Source organism: Ovis aries, chromosome 2 (genome assembly GCF_016772045.2).
Source record: "Ovis aries strain OAR_USU_Benz2616 breed Rambouillet chromosome 2, ARS-UI_Ramb_v3.0, whole genome shotgun sequence".
Classification (NCBI taxonomy): domain Eukaryota; kingdom Metazoa; phylum Chordata; class Mammalia; order Artiodactyla; family Bovidae; genus Ovis; species Ovis aries.
The window spans coordinates 105,035,628-105,041,299 of record NC_056055.1 but is presented as its reverse complement, the minus strand read 5'-3'; the positions used below and the strand labels follow the sequence as shown (position 1 = coordinate 105,041,299).

The 5,672-nt window shown below is 53.6% G+C and overlaps 1 protein-coding gene across 1 annotated transcript in view; it reads right to left on the bottom strand.

The window, feature by feature from the left end:
* The window catches only part of XKR6 (XK related 6), a 307,100-nt gene that overhangs the window by 41,853 nt on the left and 259,575 nt on the right, over positions 1-5,672 (bottom strand). The gene's annotated exons all lie outside the window — the stretch shown is intronic.

The window sequence follows — 5,672 nt, the reverse complement described above, 5'->3', positions numbered from 1 at the left end:
CTGCCGGAAAGACACAAACCCACACAGTCAAAACCGGGGACGTCCACTGCCAGGCACTGCAGGGCTGCCGGGCCAGGGAGACGCCCACACACACACACACACATACACACACACACACACACACACACTGCAACCTAATGGAGGAGGGGGAAGCAACAAAGCATCAGGAACCAAGCTTGGAGACCACGGCTGCTCCGTAAGCTGACAGCTTTTGTGAAATCGTGTCAATAACCCAGTCCAGAACCTCTGGAGATCCATAGCTGCAGGCGGAGGCTGACGTGCTTTGCCAAGGGGTTGGGGAACCTGGACCGCCTGGCTGGCTCATCACCTCTGCTGTGGGTGGGACGACATGTGTTTCCATTGTAAGAAATCATAAGCTCACCGTGGGGTCCATGCCCTTGTCACTAGCAGGCTGTGTTCTCAGAGGAGCCAGCGGAAAGGATTATGGGGTGTGAAGACCAAGAGCTTACTCGCTGCCCCAAGCTGCACAGCTCTCCTCTCAGAAGGTGCTTGTGTCACCCTTTGCCGTCTCATAAGCTCATCCAACGCCCCAAGGAGCCCTCAAAAGGCTCTTCTCCCACTGAGCGTCTTCTCACCCGCTCCCCGTGCGTCCCTGGCGGCTCTGCGGTAAAGAATCTGCTTGCCGATGCAGGAAACTTGAGTTCGATTCCCGGCTCAGGAAGATCCCCTGGAGGAGGGCATGGCTACCCACTCCAGTATTCTTGCCTGGGAAATCCCATGGACAGGAGCCTGGTGGGCTACAGTCTATGGGGCTGCAAAGAGTTGGTCACAACTGAGCAATTAAACAGCAACAACAGCTACACGCCCACTCCCTAAGGCCACTCTGATCAAGGACCAGGACAGCCTGTGTTTCTGGGGCTGCTTCCTCACTCACTCTTGGCCTCCCCACGGTGCTTGTTGCCTTCTCCCTCCAACCACTGCTCACAGCTCCTTAATGCCTTGACGGTGAAGCCCGGTCCCTCTCTGCCTCCCTCCAGCGATGGGAGGGAGCAGGGTAACTTGGGTTTTGGGGATTCTTTGCCCCTCCCTAGCATGGTGAGCTCTCCAAGGCCTCTGCAAGTTCTTCCCTCCAAGTTTCCTCAACAAGCAGGTGAGCGTGTCTGATCGCAAGCGATATTTGAATCCCTGTAGAGCAGCTTTATTTAGGGCGCTGCCTATCTGCTATTTGTAACTCAGTCAAACTGAACACATTAAACAGTGACCAGAGTCTCTCCCAATCCACCCACCAGCAGGCAACCATTAGTCAGACATCATCATGAATCCCCTCTGGAGCAAGACTCCCCATCACACCTCTGCTCCTCCAAGCATCATCTCAGTCTACCCAGCGCAGCTTTTGTTTTCCCTCTCTCCCCAAATTCCAGAACTAAATGCAGCTCAGTTCAGCTGGAGTCCTGAATACTGCCCCAGGGCCACATCTCCTAACCAGATCCAGCTCCCCCGCCCCAGAGCACGATTTCCACGATTTCCCTTTGGCGTTCTTCCAGGCTGGCATCAAAGCCACCTGGTCATTTTCTCTCTCCAGCTCCAAGGTCAGATCCAGAAGCCCTATTCTTAAGACTAAAGCAGCAGGCCCAGAACTCCAGCCTTCTGCTTGTTTTCCCCTCAGCCCCTGTTCACCTCTCCACTCCTCCCCCAACCTCAGTGAAGGATCAAAGTCCTCTGTCGCTTTACCCTCCCACCCTCCCCACACCCTCCCCTGCACGGGTTCTTCCTCTCCCAGCCCCCTCACCCCCTGTTTTTCCAACATTTCTAGAAGCTGTGCTGGTTTGCAGCTAGCAGAACATCAGAGTCTGATAACAAAAACGATGTTGGTGGAAGCAGAGAAAAAGCCTGAAAGGTTAACTATTACAATAAGTATGCATGGCTCTTCTGAGCATAACCAATGCGGAAAATAAACAGAAGAAATGATTCCAATTTCTCCATCGAAGCCAATGTTGACAATGACTGCCAATGCTTCTATCACTTTTCTGGAGGGTTCTGAACACAGGACTCATGTGTGTCCTGTTTTGCCTGTTGTCACGCAGGACATTTCCACCAGCCTCTCCTGAGGCCACGAGGTGTCTATGACCATGTCATAGTGGTCCCGCTAACCTCTGAGCCTCCTGCACGCCTGTCCTTTGGGAGTTGGGGCTGGGAGGGGGATGGGTCCCCTTGGGAGTCACATGACTTGGGCTGTTGGTTTCTGGAGGGCAGGCAACATGCCAGGCTTATTACCAGACACCGAGCATCCTCAGAAAGCTTTGTGACGTCACCTCGCTTCCAGTGAACACTATCACTTTTTCTTGATGCTAAAAGGGATGCATCTTGGGGGTGCTTCCACCCTCAGTGATCAAAGGGGAGTTCTACAGCAGCTGCATGGGAAGAAGGCTTGATTTTCCTGTTCCTTCTAATAAAGCAAAATGTATTAGTTCCCCTGTCCACAGAAAAGCACGAGTGCCGAGCTCATGAAGTAAGAAAAGGCAGCTTAGCTTTTGCTGAAGCGCGGTCTAATCCAGTCTCTGAGTGTGCTCTCGAACAAACTTGGGGTGCAGAAGCAGGACAGGCCCTCAGCTGTCACGGTCCTGATTTCATTGCTTGGAGTGTTGTGACAGTAGCCCCGTCCATGCCACATAACTAGCAAACCGGAATTCAAACGTCCACTGGCTGCATGTGGTGAAGCCACATCAATCCTCTGTCGTCAGCGTAGCGTCTGGGTCACCTACGCTGCTTCCAGATCTGTTCCTTCGGGTGGCCTCAGGGTGTTACAGAGACCACTCACCTCTGAGCCAAACTGTTTGCTGCCTCAGTCCACGGTCAGTGCTTCTGGAAGTCCTCCCTAGGATGTTGTGTTCCCCAAATGTCATAAGACATCACTGCTGAATTACGAGGAGAGGTTCGGGAGACGGTCACGTGCAGGACTGAGCGCTAGCACTCGCCTGGGAGTCTGTGGGTCTGCTGATGTCCGGCCCACATCTTACCTCTCTGCCTTGTCCATGTCCAACCTGGTGAAGCTGTAGATCACTAAACATTATATCCTCAGCGGCTACACAGACCCCTCACTTCAACCCACTCACCCCACAGGACACAGGCATCCTAGTGGAAAAAACACACCTATGATTCACTGAGCAGGAATCTTACTGAGAAGAACACTGTGATGTAGGTACTGGCTATGGGCTGCGTCTCCATCTTCTCCCCTCCCCCCAGAGTCTTAGGTTGAAGTCCTAACCCCTAGGAGTTTAGTATGTGACTGTATTCCGAGACAGTCCTTCAAAGGGGCACTGAATTTAACATGAGGTCATGGGGGCAGGCCCTGATCCAACATGACCTTATGAGAACAGATCACTTGGGCCCATGGAGATGCCAGGGGTGCGCTCATACAGAAGAAAGGCCACCCGAGGACACGGAAAGAAGATGGCCATTTCTATCAAGAAGTAGAATCGAGATTTAAACTCAGACTCTTTGGCCTTAAAAAGTAGCCACTGTACGGAGAGACTGTACTTCAGATTTGGTCTTAGAAAGGGCTGGGCGCTCTGGGAGTGAAGGATCTAAGCCTTTCTTGGAGAGTGGACAGGAAGTGTAGCACTCACGAGTATCTGAGAGAGGCCCCTGATAAAGGAGCTGAAAACCAAATCCAAGTTCTCCTCTACCTTCCTCAGGAAAGGAACACGCAAGCCACAAAGAAAGAGGCGACCGCCAGAATTAGCTGAGATCACTCTTCTCAAAATGATCACTCTTCAAAGGCCTGACTCCCCTCCTGTTGGGTGATCTCTCTTCAAAGCTCTGATTTTCACTCTTCAAAGACCTGACTCTCACTCTTCAAAGGCCTGATTCCCCTCCTGTTAGGTGATCACTCGTCAAAGGTCTGATTCTCACTCTTCAAAGGCCTGACTCCCCTCCTGTTGGGTGATCTCTCTTCAAAGCTCTGATTCTCACTCTTCAAAGGCCTGACTCCCCTCCTGTTAACTGATCACTCTGCAAAGGCCTGATTCTCACTCTTCAAAGGCCTGACTCTCACTCTTCAAAGGCCTGACTCCCCTCCTGTTAAGTGATCACTCTTCAGAGGCCTGACTTGCCTCCTGTTTAGTGATCACTCTTCAAAGGCCTGACTCCCCTCTTGTTAACTGATCACTCTTCAAAGGCCTGATTCTCACTCTTCAAAGACCTGCCTCTCACTCTTCAAAGGCCTGACTCTCCTCCTATTAAGTGATCACTCTTCAAAGGCCTGCCACGTATTTCATTACAGAGGGAGGGGGTGCAGGGCTTTCCCTCTGCAGTGGTTCACTTGGAAGATTTCTGTCTGGCCCGAGGTCAACCCCAGAGTCAGCATATGACCCTGGCCGAGACCCAAGCCCACACTGTGCTCAGGCTGGGTATGTTTATGATCCCTCCCACTTACAGCTCCATCACCTTCTGCATTTCAAAGGTCAGGCTGGAGACTGCTGAACACTCCCTGTTCAGCCACGACGAGTTCCAGGCAGTGACTCTCATGTCTTGCCTGTTTTCCTGGTGCAGCCCACGAGGGGTGGGGGGTGGGGTGCGGCTTGCCCACTGGGAGACCTGAGTCCAGCCTCACCAGCTGGGGGGTCTCTAAGTCAGGGCCTCCTGGGGGGCCACCCCTGGGAAAGGCTTGGGTCAGGGGTCTCAGGGCTCTGATCACCAGACTAAGCATCTAAGGTTTCTAGAAAGAGGACGTCCGCACCTCACGACCAATGAAACGGAGCACGACGGGAACAAGTGTCAGTTGGACAGCTTTGACCGGGGAGGCCCTTAAACCCAGTACGGTCACCCTCGGGTGGCCGCTGCGATGTTTCGGCCAGAGTTAAGGCTTCGGTCCTTCTAAGGCCTGCGGGGCCTCTCAAGACACTGCCTTGAGTTATGAGTGCACCCTGTCCAGTCCCCACTCATGCCCCTCAGCGCCCCCTTCTCCAATGGCCTCAAACCGAAGTTCCTGTCATGGTGCCAGGCCTTCGTCCTGGGCCTGACTCAGGACGACCCCTGGCCGCTCTGAGGTCACCTCCAGCTAGCTCCTCACACCCGCTCTGCCCCACGTGCTCCAGGCGCAGTCCCACCATAGGACACGTGCGCCGGCTCTGCCCAGCACCTGCATGGCCCTTTCCCAGGTCCCCAAAGGTCACTGCACGAAGGCTTTTACCAGAGCCTGCCTTCTCAGCCAGGCCATCGCCAGCCAGACACTGCACACTGCAGCTCCCAGTACCTCCTCCCGCCTTCCAGCCCTTCAGTCCAGTTCAGTCGCTCAGTCGTGTTCGACTCTTTGCGACCCCATGGACTGCAGCATGCCAGGCTTCCCTGTCCATCACTAACTCCCAGAGCTTGCTCAAACTCGTGTCCATTGAGTTGGTGATGCCTTCCAACCATCTTATCCTCTGTCGTCCCCTTCTCCTCCTGCCTTCAATCTTTCCCAGCGTCAGGGTCTTTTCTAAAGAGCCAGCTCTTCGCATCAGGTGGCTGAAGTACTGGCGCTTCAGCTCCAGGCCGCACTTCCCACTTTAGTGAGACCCACCATCCCATACACTCTCTGACTCCTTCCCTTTTTCCTTACGTATGTTCTCACCTTGATGCAGGTGAGCCCCTCAAGGGCAGGGCAGCAACTGGTCTGGTCCTTCTGAAACCATGTGCAAAATCGCAGGGGTATTTTGATTCTCAAAGGGGCT